The 21,742-nt window shown below is 40.6% G+C and overlaps 1 protein-coding gene across 4 annotated transcripts in view; it reads right to left on the bottom strand.

Moving 5' to 3' along the window:
* Positions 1-21,742, bottom strand: part of MAST2 (microtubule associated serine/threonine kinase 2) — a 2,532,505-nt gene that overhangs the window by 1,568,587 nt on the left and 942,176 nt on the right. The window lies entirely within an intron of this gene.

The raw sequence follows: 21,742 nt of genomic DNA, 5'->3' as shown, positions 1-21,742 counted from the left end.
TGACATAAAGACAGCTTACTCCAAAGAAGTCTGAAGAGCTGAGGTCACAGACAATTTAATATGGTGTATTCTATCATGTGGCTGACCAAAGAAAAGCAAGGTGAACCAAAAGGAATTTTCTATTTTGCATATTAAGGACTTCCGTCAGCTTTGATGTAGTGTTTGTTCTTTCATTACATAATACCACCTGATAAAATACAGAATCATATCGTACCAGGAAGATGACAACATTTAAATATAGCCTCATCCTTCACTACAAACTGTACAATATGGCTGCCACATTTGAGAAGAATTGTTGCCGAAAATTAACTGAAATCTGGGGTAAAAATACTAAATGGCTCCACTGTACTTCTCTCTTAGTTAAAATGCCCACTGGTTAATTAAAAAAAATATCTATTAGAAATATACTCTAACACTTCAGTTAATTTGAGGCAGATCTTTAGAATACTGCAGTATTGTAATTTTTTTTTTGGGAGGAGGGATTAATGCTGGGAGGATCAGGTGGGAGACATGCCCAAGAATTAATATATTTATATATATATATATATATATATATATATATATATAATATACATATATATATATATATATATATATATATATATATAAGAAGAAACCAGACATTGCTTTTTTTTCTTTGCTGAAGTGCTGAAGGCAGTTGACAAGTGGAGAGACAAGTGGAGATCTGAGCATTATCTCTGGAGACGGTTCAAAATGAGGCAGCTCCAGTGTGATGGAAAAGAATAAAGCAATGCACATACAGTTCTCATGGTTCAGAGGTTTGGGTGCACCCGGGACCCCAGTACCAGCTGTAAAAATTGACAACACTGGAGATGACAGCACTTTCAGCATCCATGAAATGAATACTGTAAGAATATTACAGTCTGGAGGAAGGGTCCAATACTGTCAGTGAATAATTAATTCAGGGTGACTGATGTGCAATGAATACTTCTTTCAGGGATTTAATGTAGTGCATGTGACACTCATTATCAGCATACACTGTGGATCTTTATTATTTAAAGTTATGAAATAGGGCTTTCAGGAAAAAAAAAAACAGGAAATTTTCCAAACCTCCTTAGAGGTTTAAACTATAAAAGGACAACTTGCGATCACTATTAAGTGGAAGAACATTTTTCATTCAATTTCTTTGTACTATGTGCATACCAAAATATCAAACTGTTACAGTATTATAATTTCAGCTCTTGAAAATACCACATATTAGCAGCCTTATGACTTTCCTTTTGGCTGAACTACTGATGTTAGCCAAAAGGAATGCAGTAAGCTAATAGCAAACTGTTTTCAAGTCTGTACATTGCATTCCTTTGCATATAAACAAAAATGGATCAAGCTTCTGATCCCCATATTAATGAAATATGGGACTTGGTCCTCTCTTTTATGCACTACTAATTTACAAATAGCTTGCTTGCACTTACAAATACAAGCAGACTATATTGAAAAGGCACTGTTTGGCTAAGCAGGAAATGATCGTTTAGAAAAAAAAACATAGTTCTCCTTTAATGGAAAAATTAGAAATTAGTAACACAATTCTGGTGTACAAAACAGAAGTAGTAACCACCCATGCATCTGTTTTACAAAAACTAAATGGCCTTGCAATTTTTATTCACGCACAGGTCTGTATCTCTGCATTTGTGTTACTACGAAGAGTTCCCAACATTGATCACGATTGTTTGTAGTTGGTGAAGAACTCTGCAGCTTGGCTTCAGATAACTGCCCCCCCCCATCAAAATCATAACATATATATATATATATATATATATATATATATATATATATATATATATATATATCTACACACACATATATATACATATATATATATATATATATGTGCTGTGGAGGTCTGCACTACCAGTAGCTTCTTGCAGCTCAATGTATATGGTTGTTACTATTTTTAACATAGTTAGCCTTATACAATAAGGTGTCCCTGCCTGCCCAAAGATGTCAGTCACCTTAGTAAATGGTTAGATCATGCCATCCGAACGACAAGGGAGGGAGTGGTTCTTAGAATACAGTTAAAAATGACAGGTAAACCTACTTTTCCTTCGTTGCCAGATTCCATTCCTGTGAAATGTAGTCCCCTGCTAGCTTTAGGAATACATCACCATAGCTGGCTTTAAGACTAAATTAAAGACACACCTTTTTCTGGCTCCTTACCATTTTCTTCAATATTGCTAAAATAAAGAGGACTGAAAATTTGTGCAACCTGAACCATTTGTATGTAAGTGGAAGAAAACAGCACCTATGCTACAAATATAATCAACTGTAATGTGACATGTTAGATGTAAAGAGACACCCTCCTTAAAATGACACCGATATGTTGGCCAATCCCATGCCTTTTTCAGAAGTGCATTGCCCAGTACCAATGACTTCATTGTTTCTTGATGTAAAAAGTAGAATGCTCATCCTTACTGCAGAGTTGGTCAAATAATTCAGAACATGCCTTGAAGTGCTTCAAGACTTGAAGCATACACAGAACTGCTGATTTCCAAAATATTTGTGTGATACTGCTCTGCCCCTAGGCTATGTTGCTTTGAATTTTAAAACATGCTCGGCCATGACTTAAGTGATGGCATCCATGCTAAAAGTATGAGAAGGAAGACATGTCAGAAGAGGATCACGCTAAGACATTCGGCAGTGACAACCCACCGATGAATGTTGCATATCACACTACTAGCAATCATTACTTTTTCCTCTCCAACTGACTGAACCTCAATCCCAGTGAAACTTGTCAGACCAGAGAAACAGTTTTATCTGCAAGCAGATGCCAAATACAGCTTGAAAGTCATGAAGATAAACCCTAACAATCCCCAGTGGTCCACAGCTGCACCATTATAAAATCAAAGTTTAGAGAAATATTAAAACAATAAATATTTCCTTTAAGCCTTACGGCATAAAAACTAAACTCCTGGATGTTTCAGAACAGCTGTGTAACACTGAAAGCATAATTACTCTTCTAATTTCATATAGGGTTTAACAACATCCAAAAATAAAGGCACTTTTCAGAACTAGCAATTTAAAGTAAAAATCACCAACAGAAAGCTGTACAGCTGGCTTGCACAAACATACAGAAAGTAACTATTACTGGGAAGCTTTCCACATAACGCCAGTCAGCTGACATCATAAAGATTGGCAAAAGCAGTATCCAAGTTAAAGAAAATACAGTGGCCTTTTCATTCTAATGACCGTGTATGCTAAGCAAGACATTCAACATACAATCTTAGTCTTACAGCTAAATTGTAAGGCAGGGCAGGCTTTTATACTATGTAAACAACAACCACACAATAAAATTAAATTATTACCATCCGCAGCTATGTACGGTTAGCGGTCGCCACAGCGGAACTCCGATCCGCTAATGATTGGCAGTAGATTTTTTACAGGTGTCGAGGTGCCAGCTCAATGCCCAACCTTCAGCGAAGGCAGGCCCATTCTATGCATGTCATTCGAACGCCACTCCTGTATGTACCCTTTAAATACTCATAAGGCATCTGTGTGTGTGATACTGAAAGTAACAGCAGATATTTAAAGTCTCCTATAACCCAAGTCAGATAGGGTTAACAACCACTCCAGTGTAATAAGTGTCTTCAAAATGTTCTTACATGAGCAATGAACAACATGCAGTGCAAAAAAGACAGAATTAGCCACTGCAAAATACATTTACAGACAACACTCCAAAGCCACGGTGGTACAGCAGTAGCGTTGTTGCCTCACAGCAAGAGGTTCTCCTGTTCGATTCTTGGCTGGAGTGCCTTCTGTGTGGAGTCTGCATGTCCTCCCCGTGGTCGAGTGGCCTCCGAAAGACATGCGTGAATGGGCGTGCCTTCGCTGAAGGTTGGTCGTCGGGCTGGCAACTCGGCACCATAAAAAAATCAACTGCCAATCATTAGCGGACCAGAGTTCCGCTGTGCCGACCCCTAACCGGGAAAAGCCGAAGAGACAAACACTCCAGTTTCCTTCATGGCTAGTACCATATTTAACAGCCAATGTTACTCATGACTACCTATATACATACATACATACATAAATAACCTCCTGAAATGTTTTTAACGTGTTGCATACCAACCACCAACTCAAAGGCCTTGAAATGCAAAACTCAGGTCAGGGAAAGCTTATCACCTCCCCAGCTGACACTGACACTGGTAAACACAGATGCTCCTTTTTTTTTTTTTTAAAAAGAAAACATTGCACAGCCACAGTGTATGACAACAGGTTTTACCATCATAAACAAAGGTACCATGGTGTGCCCCAAGGAAGATGCCCGATACGTTTAACAGCCATTACACTGCATTTTGCTGCAGTTATGATATTCAGCAAGGCTAAAGACTGATCTCCCATAATGCTGTGGTGGCTAACAAAGGATGAGCAAAACTACAAATGTTGCATTCTTAACTCTAATCAATTATCATGTTTGCCTGCCATTAGGACCTTTCCAAAACAAAAGGTTTATTCATCAGAGTGTCATGGCAGACAGACACAGACTAAGCAATAAACAACTTATCACTGAAATCAAACCACAAAAACAAATAAATAAAAAAAAAAAATAAACTTAGGGCTGGTGTGAGTGAATCTAGTACGAACTCACATAGATTTCAGTAATGTGCTACTGTGATGGGTATCAAATACAATTATACTACAATATTTTGTTCTCCACATGCCACTAATGTACTGAGATAAAGCAGTACCATATCCAGGCCATCAGAGTTTGATAAGTGGATTGGGCACTTACAGGGCAGCTGGCAAGATTGATGTTCCCATCTCGAGGGGTTCCAGCTGGTTTGAACAGTGGCTTTGACCTGACCACTGCCAAAAGGTAGTGACAGAGTCAGAAGGGCAGGAGATGCTACAGGGATAATGTCAAAGTGGCTGCCTAACTTGGTGATGGTAGCTCTTGTCAGCTGTGTGAAGAAGTACACACATGATGACAGAAGAGCATGAGTGGTCCCTACGATGACAGGAACACAGGTCACCACCTAAAGGAAGTGGTTAGAACTTCCATAGAAATTGGTCTCATAGCTGGGATGCCATCGAGGGCATCAGAACACCCCAATGTCTGTCTGGATGATGGTGGTTCTGCACAGCTTTCACCCTTAAGGATCAAAGAGAATTCTCCAATTACTAGGGAATGAATGGTCTTGAGTCTGTTAGGGGAATGGGGGACATAGGTAGAACGAAATATCTGACTGGGTAGCAGTACACCAAGCTTTAATCCTGAAATCAAAGTGAATGACCTAGTTCAGTCATGAGATTGTAGTAGGGCTACCTGTGGCTTGCAAACCCTATCTCATTTGTAAATAAATGTGCAGTCAATGCAGCATGCTGCTCCCTAGCAGCTAATAACACAACACACATTAGTACAGACTGGAGGCGACATCTGCTGACATAAATAATGCCGTGGGACAAGTGTCTGATATTTTATCCAAAGCAATTTAATAGCTGGGCATGCAGCCAAGCATTTTTAAATACCGTTATTAAATCATCACCTAAGACATAGGCAAACATACATTAACAGAAAAGAAAACAAAGCAGACACATTAACATTTCCCACTTACACACCTACATACAGACATCACACAACTTTTCCTTCCTTGTAACCATCATCAGTCTAACATTACATAAAATACTGAATCCTCACCCTCCCTTAAACCAACTCCTCTTCTGGAACATTTTTTGCATGTGTTCCCTCAGTTTCCATTTATTTCTGTATAATTTGCTCCTTCTCTATTCTAAAGATCCTTCTTGCAGTTATTTTATCTCTTAAAATACTTAATACTTCAAATACTTTTGGTTCAGACTTTGATTTCCATTTTCTAGTAATTGTTTTTTTGGCAGCCAACAGAATTAAACTTAATAAGGCTTTACTGTGTCTAGGCAATTCAAATCCTGTGTCCCAGTGCAAAAGAATCATTTCCTTTGTTACAGTCATTTGCTCACCTAACATTTCTGACAGAGTAGTCTGTAAGGAATTGTTTTTAAATCTGCCAACTAATTACACTTCCAAAACATTTGTTCCCAGTTGCCTCTTTCTTCCCCATCACATCTCCAACAATTTCTATTTACTTGAAGAAAAACTGTTTGAAGTTTGCCTGGGGTATAAAAATACCTATGCAGACACTTCCAAACAAAGATCCAAAACCTTCTGGACTTTGACTCATACTTGGGAACCATACACATGTTGTCCCATTGTTCTCTTGTAAATTGCTTTTCTAGTGTCTCTTCACAATCTTTTCTAACCTCCTCTGATTAATTCTTATAGTCATCATGCAATATTTTGTATGCCCTACTAATCTGCCCTTTTTAACAGCAGCTCCTGTTCTAGATTCAATTAAAAACTCTACCACATCAGGTCTTTCACTTAAGATTCCCCTATCTCTTTCTCTCTGCCTATAGTCTGATATCAGTCTCTGCTAGGGAAGGCAGTCTCTAGCCTGCAGTCAAAACACCTTCTTGGCCTCATCCCACCCTATTCTTTCTCTTTCTAGTCATTTATTCCCAATACCTTGGTTCATTTGTTAGTTTTGTACAGTAAATTCCAAACCAACTTGCCTATTTTCTGTACCCCTACTTGCAGTGGCATGCAGCCAAACATTTATCAGAAAACAGAGCTCCTACAATCTGGAGCAGCTCATGTGTTTACAAAAAAAGAAAAACAAAGGTTGGCAATATTTCCTAAAATCGTTGACAATGGCATTATCTGTAGAAAATGGATGTTTAGGTCAATCTTATGTAACTAATGCTTGTCCACCTCTTGAGAGTGTGGTGAGGAAGATGACACTAAATTACAAATTCAGTTTGATTCCAAAAAGATCTTATTATTAGGAATTATTGGTAGCAAATGTTATCAGGTTTATCAGGTATGGAAGAGGTAAGGACATGATTAAATGAGCACGTAATTTAGTGTAGCACACCCACAGGTGTAGCTGAAGAGATATGGGTTCCTTCCTACATGACTCTGGTGACATCCCTATTAGGCCCAACACACCAAGGTGACAAGAGGGACAGATTTTATTATAGGTGACATCTAGTTTAAAAAAAAATAGCAAAAAAACACTTCAGGCCTTCCTTCTCAATCCTGTCCAATACCGTCATCAGTCTTTCTTCATGCTCCTCTAGGGTTCTCCCAAAGACAATGATATTGTCCAGGTACACTAAGACTTCCAGGAGATGCATGTCTCCCCAAGTGTTCTTTCCAAGATTCTCTGGAATGTTGCCAATGCATTTGATAAACCTTGAGGTAAGCGATCAAACTCAAAAAATCCCAAAGGGGTGATGAAAGCAGTCTTCTCTTTATCTTCTGGGTGCATAGGGATTTGATAGTATCCACTCCTTAAGTCTAGCGCACTGAACCACTTACTGCCCACCAGGCAATTTAGAGCATCTTCAATCCGGGGAGTTGTGTACTGGTCTGAAATGGTTCGCTGATTCAGAGTACGAAAGTCAACACACATGCGAATTGACCCATTCTTTTTCCTGACAACGACAATGGGAGAGGCATACGGACTTCTTGACTCCCGAATTATCCTTGCGGATTTTAGTTCTTCCAAATGTTTTCTTAATTCCCCAGGTCTCCTGGGGCTACTCTTCTGGAACGTTCCCTGAAGGGCCGGTCCTCTTTTACTCTTATTTGGTGTTCTGCACTTTTTGCACAGCCCACATCTAGTTCACTAGTAGAAAAACAATTTTTCTTTTTCATCAGTAGCTCTTTAACTCTGGTTAGCCGCTCAGAGGGCAGACCGCCTCCTATCTCAATATCTTCCAGCTTCAACTCGTTGGCTCTGCTCTCATTCCTTGTCAACACAGAAGCAGGTAAGGGAGTGGCAGCATAAACATTTCCCAAACACACTTGTGAACGCAGGACAATGGGAGTACTTCCTTTATTTTTCAACCCCACTGGCAAAGTGTCATAAGGATGCTTTAACCTGTCCACAGGCTAAACTTCTGGGACTAGTTCCAGCTCCAATGGCAAGTCACTTTCTTGTTCCATTTCCATCATGAGATGAGAGGAAACGGTTTGTCCACACATCCTCACTTTGGCTCTCAAGCAGGTGACCTGACCAGGATGAATTATATGCTCCTTCCCAGACAGGATCCACACATGACCAATTTCATCTTTTTTACTATTCTTCTACCTTTGAAGGGCACAGAAAACTGGTCTTGGGAGAGGATGTAGTGTTGGGTGTTCCTGGGTCAACTGAGGCATTACCATTCTTCTGATGAGGTCAGTATTTGCCCCCACTAAAACAGATGCTGAATCCTTTCCTTTTGGCCTGGGGCACAGAGTGTTTCAAAAACTTCTGTTGACCCAACAACTGAAGTGGAAAATTCTAACTTGAATGAGACATAACCATCATAAGGGAACTTCGTGTGACTTAGCCCCCAGATCTCCAAATCTTCTAACTTTTCAAGTGGCAAATGCTTTAAGTATTTTTGGTAAAAGTCTCTCTAGAGAATGGTGATTTGTGCACCTGTACCAAACGGTGCTTTACTATACACGCCTTCTATTTTTACTGACACGACAGGGGACGGTCCCAGTAGGCCCTCGGGTAGTTTCTGCTTCCGGTGTTGTTCAGCTGTACGGCAGTCAGCATGTGGTTGAGGTACCACTGGCTGATCTGGCCATTTTAATGGATAAGACTCTTACTTAGTAATGCTTTGCGGTCTCAGATGCTGAGATTTTGTCTGTGATGGCTTTCCAATTCGGTTGTTCACCTCAGATGAGCTAGAAGTGTGCATAGTAGGTAGTTTCTCTCCCCTATTATAAGGGTTAGCGTGGAAAGGAGATCCAGTATGCTGTCTCTTGATGTTAGATTTTATGGAGCTCTTTGTATCTGGGCACTCAGCTGGCTCCTTCACTGAGGCCCTTTGAAGTTTCCCTGCATTGCACTAGCCAATAATAGTTTGTTCACTCTTTTCAAGTTCTCTGCATTAGGATACTGTGACTTTATATGCCCTATATCTCCACAGAGAAAATAAAATCCAGTAGGAACTCTGAGCATTGGCTGATTCGGTTCTTCCCCAAGTCCTTTTGTGGAGGTTCTAGCTGATGTATTCCTCCCTTCAGCTAAAGTTACCAAGGCTTTCTGCAATTCTGCAACTGTCTCGGTGACTTGAGCTATGGCATTAGTCAGGGAAGACACCTGCATCTGCAACTGTGACACCTCTACATTGCAGACACTCTGGGCCATGACTCCTGTTTGAGTAGTGAGCATGGATATAAGCTCCTGCTGGTGTTCACTCACTGTTTTAGTTGCTGTTGAACACTGAGATTTGGCTTCCAACAGGGCTTCCTCTTCCCTCACCTCTTTTACCAACTGAGAATAAGTTAGAGTCTCTTCCCTATTTCTCATAATCATTTTCCACACAATGGGGTCCATAGCTTGAGCTCCCTCTAAAATCTGTCCAATCCGTACTCGGTCAGCTACTTTCGGATCCACTCCCTTGTTTAGGATGATCTGGTGGAGCATTTTATCTAATCGCTTAATGTACTCAGATAGTTTCTCACCAACTTCTTGGTATGTATGTTCAAGCTGATACAGTAGGTCAGCAGCCCTCTCGGTCCTTCCAAACAGATCTTGCAGTACTCCTAAATAGTTCTTGGCTGTGCAATCTTGCTTACCCATCCTTAGGTTGTGTATGGTATCTTGCAGCTTATCCCTTTAGACTTTCAGCTATCTGCTACTTCTTCTGAGATATCCCACTCCTGTAGGGTTTGTGAGGCCTGATCCATCCAGGATTGAAAATCTTCCTCTCCCTGTGGTGTGGGTTGGTTGCCAGAAAAGAAACGCAATTTGTGGTAGCCAAACCCAGTGAATGGCTGTGTAGGCTTTAAGCATTTTTCTACACATGTAGAGAGGAATAGGGTGGAGTCCCACTCCTGTAGGGTTTGTGAGGCCTGATCCATCCAGGATTGAAAATCTTCCTCTCCCTGTGGTGTGGGTTGGTTGCCAGAAAAGAAACGCAATTTGTGGTAGCCAAACCCAGTGAATGGCTGTGTAGGCTTTAAGCATTTTTCTACACATGTAGAGAGGAATAGGGTGGAGTCCAAAGCAGTACAGGCTATCCTGGACGAGCCCCTAAATGTAGTGCACCCACAGGTGTAGCTGATGAGATATGGGTTCCTTCCTACCTGACTCTGATGACACCCCTATTAGGCCCAACACACCAAGATGACAAGAGGGACAGATTTTATTCTAGGTGACACATCTAGTTTAAATAAACAACAGTACAACCATAAACAAATTATTTCAACAGCGCACCAGTTAGCAATAAGGCAAGGTGAGAATATGCATGCAGCAAAAACATACATTCACCCTCTTCCCCAGAACTCAACAAAATAAGGTCTTGACATTCAAACATGCACAAAGAAGGCAATATCAATGAGCAGTAAAGCTTTATAATGCAGCAATACAAACACGGGAAACAAATGCAATGTCATTAAGCAATAAAAGAGTCATAATACAACAATACAGATATGAGAAAAATGCAATGTCACTGAGCAGCAAAATTCTTGAAGGCAGTACTAACACGAGCAAAATGCAATGTCTTTGAACAATGAGGATTTATAAAGCAACAATACAAATATGAGAGAATGCAATGTCATTCAGAAGTACTAACACCCTCTACCCCCTTTGATCAATTCTAAACAGACCAACTATGAAACACACTGTTATACCTTGTTCACTGGCCAGTGACTACTTACAGTCTTGCTGCCGGCATGATGGGGCCCAAGTTGGAGCTCATATGGATCCCAGTTATTTGTAATCCACAAAGCATTAAGGGGGGGGGCCACAATCTTATAAAAATATAAAATGATGGCCAGAGCCTCTCACCACTCCGTCGAGAATATCCTAGTGACCAGGCGCCATGGTTTCTCTGATGAGAAAAGTAGAAAATCACCTATCAGACGTCTGGTAATCATCTATGGCTTCTCGGGACTAGGCCTAAGGGAACTCCTTTTCTTGCTGAATCATAGCAGGCGTGGAACTACTGGGTTCAGACTTCTCTCATGATTCCACAAAATACCATATCCAGGATTTCAGCAAGAGATGGACACAATCTGCTACTTCACATCCCTACCCCAAAACACTAGAAAAGAAAATCCAGTCATGTTGCAAGGCCCTTTTCCCCTTCAGCTACATGTTTCAGTCTTCCCTCCTTCAGCTAGTGTTCCAGTCTCCTCTTTCATTTTTGAAATTGTCTTTTACATTCTTGAAAAGGAGCTCCACCTTGTGGTGTAATGGCAAACTACAGTCTATTACTTCTACAATGAAATACAGTAGGAGCTACATTAGTAAAATGTTTGAAGTGAAATTCATTCTTACATTTTAAACAAAAGGTTCCCAAAAGACAAGTCATCCAGAAAAAAGCTGTGGAGACAGCTTAAATATTAAAAGAAAGTGACACATAAAGCAAACCTACCATGCAACACTAAGGAAATTAGATGTCTAGAGGTCTGGACATCTAGAAGTAGAAGCAGAGGACCTGAGGGAACCGCAGTTGATACACAAGTAAATTGGCAAAGGACAAAGATTCAAGAAATCTCCCCACATTTGGCAAGGCTGACCAGAGGTTTTCTGACATCTAGGAAGACACACAAATATAAAAAACCTGTCCAAACAGGATTCAATACAATTATTCCCAAAGTGAGGGAAAAATGAAAACTTTATGGCTGGAATAAGAATCCTGCAACTGAAAGAAAATGGTTTGTTTAGGTATGTCTTAACAATTCTCTTAAATGCTGCACCAGGAATGTTTGGTCAGGCCAGTGCTTTTGAAGTGCCCTAAATGTATATTTACCTTCTTCTGAAAGTGGATTTTTGAATAAGGAAAGGTGAAGGAAAAGTAAACAAAAGAAAGTGATTGTGAACCTTGAAGGAATAACACAAGTCCTTAATTAGGCACTCAAAAATAAAAACTCTGGGAGGACAAAAAAAAAAAACGGTAGTAGTTTCGAAGAAAGTAGTCAGCTTCATAGTTTCTAAAGGGTTAGGAATATACCATTCGAGAACCAAAGGATATGCCTTCTGAAACAATCAGTAGAACAAAATCTATTCTAAGCATCTGAAAAGTCTTGCAAAATATGAAGGTGAACTTGTCTACATGCCAGAGATTATGAATAACATTCAGAAAGCACAACTTTCTGCTGTGTAAGAACATTGGTAGATTTTTGCACGTCTAGCTGCAGAAGACATTAGCATAAGGTATACAAGAATGCCCAAAGGGCTGCTAGCCACAATCACGCTGTAATAGGAACATGTCTAGAGAGGCCTAGCTGTTGGTTCATGGGAGGGGGGTTCAGTTTGGTCTGATCGGGCTAGAGTTACTGCTACAGGGCTCTGTTTAAGGTGTTTTTGATTGGATAATGTGAACTTTGGCTGGTTTCTGTTTCTCTGCCTTAAATAGCTAGTGTTTTAACCAGTTTGGGCTTGTTTGCTCAAAGCTGCAGTGAGTTAGGCCTTCTGCCCTTGCTCTGCTGTTTTCCAAAAATCTGCTGTGAGACTACAAAAGATAAGTGTTTACTTTCAGCTGTTTTCTGCACTTCTGATTAACTAAAACAATATTTGCTGCATATCTCTTTAAACTGTGCAAATGTTTTTTAGGTTTAGTGAATTGAATCCTCTGTTCTGATCTTGCATCCCAACGCACCTGCCCAACTGTTGTGGTCTTAAAGCTTGGTGGCTTTTGTTGCTCACCTCAACACTCCTCCCAGTCCCATTGCATCAGCTCATTTAACTGAGTACAGTGTAATCAGTTATGAAGGCCCACCCCCTTTAGCTTCTTAACCGTGAATTATCTTCTGTCTCCTCAATTTCTACTTAAAAAAAAGAAAATATATTGTGCATCTTCCTCCTTCATTTTGCTGTTCATGCTTCGGTGTTCAATTGCATTTAGTTTGCCAAATTTGTTACCGCTTGTCGGTAGCCTGATTAAATTGACAACAGTATTCTACTGAACTGCTACTTTAACCCGCGGTGGTGGTGCTGCGATAGCATTGTCGCCTCACAGTAAGACGCTGTCCAGTTTGATTCTCAGCTAGAGCGTCTTCTGCGGAGAGACATGCGTGAATGGGCGTACCTTCGTTGAAGGTTGTGCATCAGAGCTGGTAACTCGATACGTAAAAATCAACTACCAATCATTAGCGGACCAGAGTTCCGCTGTGGCGACCCCTAACCGGGAAAAGCCGAAAGACACAAATTCTACTGAACTGCTACTTTACTTCAGCAGTTTTTACTGTTGTGATTGTGAGCTAATTTATTACATTTGCACTGTTTTAAAGCAATTTACTGATTAACCACATTTCATTACCCTTTAACTGTACTTCATTGTTATTTACTGCAATTCGTTGCTGTTTAACTGCATTTTACTGCATTTCATTACTGTTTAACTGTATTATTTCATACTGTGAGTTCTGTTTTTGTCTGCAGGTGGTTAATCTGTGCTTTTTTGTGAGTTTTACTGTGTTCTTAACCCTTAAATTGAGTAGCATTGTCTGGATACAGGTTTTCTGAATCCAGAGCGGTTTGTTTTTGCCTTGTGCTTCTGACAGCCATCTTGTGTTTGCTTTCTGTATTTCTGGCAGATACCTTTTATTGATAGGGCTCTATATTCTCTGCTAGTGAGAGTAGCAGGACTGGCTGGACCTTGTCTGGCAGAAACTGATTGGTAAAGAAAGTAGGGACTAGCAGGTCTGGCTAGATTTGTGTTACTGGAATCTTCTATTTTTTGTGGTATTTAAACCCCCATATTTCAGCTGGTTTGGGCTTGTTTGCACATCACACACCACAGCTGCACTGTTTTTAACCCACTGCGAGGTATTCTGGCTACAAATTTTACCTTAGTAGCACTTGTGTGATCACCTAGTAGTACTCCTCTTAGATCTTCCATCCTTTACTCCATTAGCTCTCTCTGGCCTTTCTCCCTCAGAGTCTGACAAATATGGATGGACAATTTCCTACTGTTTCTCCTGCCAGTCTGGTCGATATGGACACCCTGAGACAGTGTAGCAACTGCGTCATGTACATGGACAACTCTCTATTACTAGCACCTAGGAACACAATTTGTGAGAGAGGCAATTAAATTACAAACCTAGAGTCTATGCTCTCTTTCTCACAAGCCAGTATGTTTGGCACTGAGAAGGTTGTCAACCCAAAACCACACCTCAGACACCACCCATACCTACATAACACACACCCACATATGTGGAGGTCCTCAAAAAAACAAACCCAAACAAGAGAGACCTCTGAGTCAAAAATACACACAAACTCCACTGCCCACCACACCACACATATTCCACACACCTGTGTCTCACAGCCACTAAGGCCTAAACATAAACCTAATGTATTATTCACTGGAGACTCCATTGTGAGACACACAGATGTGTCCCTCACCAGGCTGGATAAGGAGAAAATCACGTTTAGTTTTTTGTCAGGTGCCTAGATCCACCATATCACCCATGCACTCAAGTCTCTCAACAACAGGTACTGTTATGATTCTGTCATAGTCCATGTTGGTGTGAATGACTTGAGATGTACCTTCCCGGACTATATGAAGAAAGACGTGATTGAGTTAGCTGAATACGTGTCCCAGGTAGGTATGTTCCTAGCCTTAGGCAGCATTCTACCATCACCCAGAATAATACCTCAATATAAATAGAAAATGATTGACTTTAATAATTGGGTCAGTTTCTCCTGTCAGCCTGGGAAGACATGATAGGACCACAATGCTTTACCAGAGGTGGCATGCATCTGTCTCCCTTGGGCTTTGGGCTTCTGGAAAAGGCTCTTGCCTCCCCCATAGTGACTTTTTTAGGCAATGCCATGAGGTCAAAACTACCAACATGAAAATTTCATCAAAATGCAAATTAAAGGTCATGCTGCTAAATGCTAGGAGTCTAAACAAGAAACTGCACACATTGTAAGCATTCTTAACTCTGGAAGATGTGACATTTGTGTGGTCACAGAAACCTGGTTCAAAGCTGCGGAGAATACTGCAGCCATACAGTACAGTTTTGTACCTACCATAAATGTAGATGTCCGAACTGGATAGCATCTGCAGTCATAACAAGTGGGTTGTCCTCCATTTTCCTCAGTGTTTCTTGCCCCAGATGCCAGTAGCCCTCTTGCAGGCTAAAATTTGGATAGATGCCAATGTTTCCAAATAGATAGAGGTAAACACAACAATAAGCATATATGTACATATATACAAACAAATACACCATAAAGACTCCCCCAACAGTAGCTATTAGGAGGGTAAAAACACTCTAGGAGTACCACAGGGGGAGGAGAGGGGAGGTGGGAGGCAGATGCTCCAGTTCGGGAGTCTACATTTATGGTAGGTACAAAACTGTACTATGTCCTTCATGGATGCATCTGCAGCCATAACAAGTGCGTAGAATACCATAGCCAACTAGGGTAGGAGGATAAAAAATAGATCATGGTGTGTTTAGGATCCGTCTTATGTTCTGTGGAATTGGTTTTCCATGGAAGGAGTAACAGAATCGTATGCAATTTCCTATCCGTTTGGAGATTGTGTGTTTGGAAATGGCTTTTCCTTCCCTTCCTGTTGCATAGGCTACAAAAAGTTGGTCAGTCTTTCTGCTATTTTTGTTCTGTCCAAGTAGTAGCGTAGCTGTCTATGTACATCAAAGGTATGCAGTATCTTTCCCTCTGTTTTGTGGGTTGGGAAAGAAGGTAGGTAGGTGGTGATTGCCTGGTTTTAAGATACTCACCATGATACCACCTTGGGCATAAATGTAGGACTAGTTCTCATGGACTCTACCTTGGTGGAAGATTAGAAGGGTTGCACTGCCATTAAGGCCTGTAGTTCTGAAACCCTCCTTGCTCCAGTAGGAAAGCAGTTTTCCATGACAGGTGTTGTAGGTCTGCTGTTGCTGCTGGTTCAAAGGGTGATAGTGTCAACTTTTCTAGCACAAAGTTTAAATCCCAGGCTGGTAATGGTGGTTTCCTCTGAGGAACTGCCTGAGCAAAAAGGAAAAAAAACAGGTGGATCAAAGCTGTATTCTGCTGAAATAGCTGCATGCATGTTGTATCTTGGAGGAGGAGGACAGCCTGAATGAAGAAGTTCGCCAGATACTCCAGATGTTTAGCATATCTATGTTTGACACATCTTTTTCAAGAATAATGTCTTTAACTCTTTGGGAAAGTTCTGGATTAGCTGCTGCTATGTGATGTATGATGCTGTAGTTGTTCTGAGTTAACATCAAAGGCATCAACATATTGTTCGAGACATGCTCTTCAGTAGTGGGTACCAGATGCTGTTAGGCCTTTCCAGTTGAAGGAGAGTGAGTCCACTTTCCATGCTAGTGGGTGGAATGTCCTGTGCAGAATTTTTTGAGCTGGTGATTGAGAGGTGATGTCCACAGCTCCAAGGTCATTCTGCTATGAATGAGTGCCTCCCTGTTTGTTGATGTACCACATGACTGTGGTGTTGTCTGTCCTTATCATCAACTGGCCCTCTTTGAGGAATGGTTTGAACTTTTGGATTGCCAGTTTTACTGCCAGCATTTCTTTAGATTGATGTGCAGGTGAAGTTGATCCTGTGTCCACAATCCTGATGGTCTGGCTTGGTTGACATCTGCGAAAGGGTAGGCCTGGGTTTGACTGGGCATGCCTGAGCCACCATAGAAACTCCTTGTTTAAATGGAATTTTAGTGATTCTGTTTTCTAGAGACTGTGTGTGTGGTGGGGACCATAAATTTTTCTACCACACTAGTTTCCTTCTCATATGTAGTCTGGCAAATTTTCTTGCTGTTAACTTGTTCAGTTTTGTTAGTGCCAAGAAGTAAAGAGAAGTTCTTTTTTTTTTGTAGTAGTCAGGAATGCCATTTGTATGTCCTTGTTTGGGATGGTATCAGCCTTGACTTTTTAAAATTGACTGTGTATCCCAGTCCTTTGAGCAAGTAAATGACCCTTGTTAAATCTGTTGTCAGCTTTTTTGTTTTGTTGTTGTAGTAGTAGCAGTCGTCGTAGGTGGGTAAATCTGAATTAATTGATAGTGCTCTGATCCTGCAAAGAAATCTGAGGTATCTTCTGCAGAAATGATGTATGTATTTAAGGTGGACTTGTTCTGTTGTTGGCACTCTTTCCACAGCTCTCATGTTTGCTAACCTCTGTTTTTTGATTTGGAGGTAGATTTGGCATTCCTCTTTTGGCGGTAACCTTGATCTATGGTTTGTAAAATCCACTTGACTTTTGTTATGTAGTGCCAGTTCTTTGAAAATAAGGTTAACTTTTTCGCCTAGAGGAGCTGCTTGCTGTTCCCTGGAAATCTTTAACAGTTTGAACAGATTTTGCCTTTTCTTCCATTTTTCTTCATAACCTGCTGACTTGTCTTATCCATAGGAGCATCTAGCAACTTAGCTTTAACATGATCCGGTAAGCTTATTCCCTTTAGCATGCATGCCCTTTTTCACTGTGTGCCTGTCATGGCAGCATAAACTCTTGTATCATGTGAAACTGACAGTTTAAAGCTCTAGCTGAGAGAGTAGCTGAAGTGTAGACCGGCCTTGGGACCCTGGGATATAGTTTCTGGGTCTGCAAGTGGGGCCTGTAAAAGTGGTGATGAGTATCTGGGCACCTGTAAAAAAATGTCTGGTTTGGCAGGGGGGGGGGGGGAGAAATCAGGGTGGAGCAAACATCATTGAAAGCATCATCCACCAAGGAGAATTCTTCTGGTGGGAAGCAGCTGGAATGGATTCTTCAGCATCAGAATCTTCAAAATTGGAGAAGGAGCCTCTGGGGGTCAGTAATCTGATTCATCAGCAGCATCATCAGATCAGAAGACTGGCTCAAGATTGAGATCCTCTAATTAAAGAAATAAATCTTCTGCCAAAGCAGCATTTGAACTAGAGGGTTTAACAGGCACTGATTTAGTAGTCTTGGCAGCTTTGGACATGGCTGCTGGAGGGATGGTGTCTGATAAGTCAACCATTTCTGAGGTCGATTCAAGAGGGGCCTCAGTTGTAAGAATAGGTTCAGCTGTACTTTGATCAGTTTACAGGCTGCTACGTCGTGGGCTGGGCCTAAACAAGGGGAAATCTAGGTTAAACAATTGTTAACTTTTCTGACAGAGGCAAGAAAGAGTCCCCAAGAAGTCTAATCTCTGGATCCGACCGATGATGCTTTATACCGAGACCAACGACATCAGCGAAGCGCCTGACGACAGGACAACCCACTTGTTATGACTGCAGATGCATCCATGAAGGACATCAGGTTACTCATCTTACCATACATTCAGACCCCAAACTGTGGGCAGCAAATCAAAAGGAGGTGGAGTTGCACTATATATATTAAAGACATACACACCTCCAGGCTGGTCAAACAGTGTGACGCACAGGAGACGCTCTGGGTGCAGTTAACCATCGACAAGACCCCTATTCAAATCATAGCTAGCTACAGGCCCCCAACCTTGAGTCAAGATGCCTATTCCACCTATCTGGACCTCTTCGAATCTATCAAGATTCAACCCTTCACCCTGATCCTGGGTGTCTAACTATCCAACCACAGATTGGAAGAACTACTCATGCCAAAACACAAATACCCAGAGATTCCTTGATTTTGTCAATGTGAATGCCTTGGACCAGCTGGTCAACACCCTCACAAGAGGTGATAATATCTTAACTTCTTAATAATAACCAAAATGAGTAACTACTGCAGCATCCCTACAGTGTCATCCTCCCTGGTAGAATCTGTCACTGGATAAATTCTTGGCTAGGCCTGTAAGGGCCTCAGGGCCAATAGCCTAGTACATGCCTATGATCCCATGAAAACCCATGTACTATAAAAGCATGTGGATAGTATCTACAGGACTGTAAGAGATGGACAGAATGTCAGAAATAATCAAAGCAGCAATAAATCTTCTTAATAAGAAAACGTATGACAGGAACTGTTAATATAAGGAATGCATCTCTTGAGCCGAGAGATTCAACAGACACTATCTGCTAGGGGGACTGGGAAGTCCTTCTGGGTACAGCCCTTTTACAGTACACGCGTGAAAATAAAACCTTCACATAAACAGAATTTTACAATAAAACATCCACAACATAAACATAATTCCTGCATACAAAGAAACTAGCACATTCAAAGAAATATGTAGGAAGTAATATCTAACAGTAATCAAACAAGGGCTGGAGAAATTCATTAGGTACTTTTTTTATACAGTAAGTATTCTGAGCTCCAGTTTATAGTTCATGATAGCAAAAAATAAAAGCAACATTGTAGCATGCATACTACTACAATGAACTTTGAGTCATCTCTTCTCTGTGTCCGGCTTTCTGTAAGGTCCATGGAATATCAGATTAGTTAAATATGAGTGACAGAGGTAAGGGAATGCAACAGAAATGTAGGGACTGGAAGAGTTGGGAGAGTAAGACATGGGAATTATAAAGGACTCTGATAATGGCAACAGCAGGGCTGATGAGAGTGAAGAAACAGGAATCAAATAAATACAAAAAGGAAAAAACGACTGTACACTGGGTGAAGGCAAACAAATGAAAAGCATTACCAATGTTTTGCTAAGAGTTGCTGACACAAAGGGTGGCACTGTAAAAAATAAAAACAAAACAAGACAAGTCCCAAAATGGTTTCCCACTCTGTGTGTGTTTTGGAACTAGAAAAATTGGTATAAAACAACATTTATTCTGAAAATAAGGAACACCACTTTTAAGACCATCTTTCTTAAAAAAACTGGTTTACACACACTGAAATAAAGGATATCCAGACCTGTTCTGAAAGGGTTTACAAAATATGAAAAGCATACCGGGGGGCTGCCCCTTATCATAGATGGAACAGGAGTACAGAAGCCATTTAGAAGTGCAGTCTAATGTGTGTGTGTGTGTGTGGGGGGGGGGGGGGTAGCTGAATAATGGTCTTTCCTGAAGCCAACATAAGAATTAGCCTTTTGGAATACTGCCAACTTTGAGTTAGTTGTATGAGAATGTACCCCAAAACCAAACAAATGAAAACAAGTGTTTTTCATGTGCAAAGAACAAATTATTTCCCAAGTACAGGATTCAAGTGAGGAAAGACGGAGGCAAATACACAGTCTTTAGCTACATAAAAAGCAACACTGCTTTATGCCTAAGGAGGAGAATAGTTTAAATCTAACTCCTCGTCTTCAGAATTAAATTCTCATGATGGGAACATGTTTTACAACAAGCCTGTTATCCATCAATTAATGATGTAAATCAGCAATCAGGCAAAAGGGCATACAGCTTTGCACAACACATGTATGATGCTGGCTGAAATATTTGGTCTTCATAACATTTTAGAAACAGAAAGATCCAAAACAAGAAATTTAAGTGACCATTTTCATCAAGCTGATCACATGCCATGAAGAATAAACCATTTTGTCAAATACTCCTCATTTCATAAAAAGTGCCTCATTCAACCGTGTTATTTTATCAGTGAGGATAGAATTAAGAAAATACCTATCCATCCAGAGGAAGGGCTGAACCACTGACAACAATGTTCTGAACCTGAACAGTTTTAAGTCAACAACTCACTAAAACGACCCACAATGAAGATAAGTGGGTTAGAAAGAAATATTTTTAAGGGTCTGGGTTACTAGACTGGTTTGCACAACAGGATGGTTTTAGAAACGGAGCATTGTGCAATACAGCCCCTGTAAAAATTGTAAGGCAATTCCCCTTCTTCATACACTTTAAGTGTACCGTTCTGACATATAAAAAGAACTGTACATATCAGAAATTCCTAAAAATTTAAGTCACAGTTCCTCTCCACTAATAACTTGAGAAAACTCCCCTTCAGTTATTATCCCCTTAACACTTTCAGCTGGAGAAGGGAGCTGTTAAAATATTTTACTACATTTGAAAAGAATCACAATTATAATAAATGTCAGACTTCATTTCAAGAAGAGTTTTTTTATGACTTAATCTCAAAGATGGAAAAGAAATATGTCAAATGAATTCCTTAAGCTAACATTTGTCACTGAAATTACTTTCTCTGATAAAATGTCTGGGAAAAATGTTAAGTTGTTTAAAATCTTACCATAACAGTAGATATTCTTCTCTTCACTGTTGCAGTATTTTGTACACTGGGGATCCTCTGCAAGGGCGGCCCGATGTCCGGCCAGTATACCAAAGCCTTTAGGTTGCCTTAAGGTACACAGTACATCACATGTATGCTCTTTGCATAGCGGAGGGCATAAAGGTGATGTCCTGATGTGACATCCTCAGAACTGAGAGCCCTAGTATGAATGCCAATCCAAGGAAGAGGTAATCAGTACATCCAATAGGGAAATGGACCGTGGGGGGGTGGGAGGAAGTGAATATTGCAACAGTGAAGGGAAGGACATCAACCTTTATGGCAAGATTTTATACAATTGTACTATGTCCTTCCATTTCACTGTTGCAGTATTCTTTACAATAAGGAGAGTGCCAAAGCTCAAAAAGAAACTTGGGAGGAGGAAGGACCAGCACAACCCTCTAAGAAGCCATGAAGGATGGCCCTAGCAAAACCAGCTCTAGCTCTGGAGATTCATCCAACTTGTAGTGCTTGGTAAATATATGCACAGAAGTCCAGGTAGCTGCCTCAAGAATAACACTAATATCCAAACCCTTGAAAAAAGCATCAGAAGAAGCCACAGCCATAGTAGAATGCGCCTTAATAGAACAAGGAAAGCTCTTATCATGAAAGGAATAACAAAACAAAACAAAAAAAAATAGATTTTGAGATCAAAGGAGAAATAG

This window comes from Protopterus annectens, chromosome 10.part0 (genome assembly GCF_019279795.1).
Source record: "Protopterus annectens isolate FY-2018-M chromosome 10.part0, PAN1.0, whole genome shotgun sequence".
Lineage (NCBI taxonomy): Eukaryota > Metazoa > Chordata > Ceratodontiformes > Protopteridae > Protopterus > Protopterus annectens.
The sequence above is the reverse complement of the archived record's forward strand: the minus strand, read 5'-3'. Positions and strand labels throughout refer to the sequence as shown.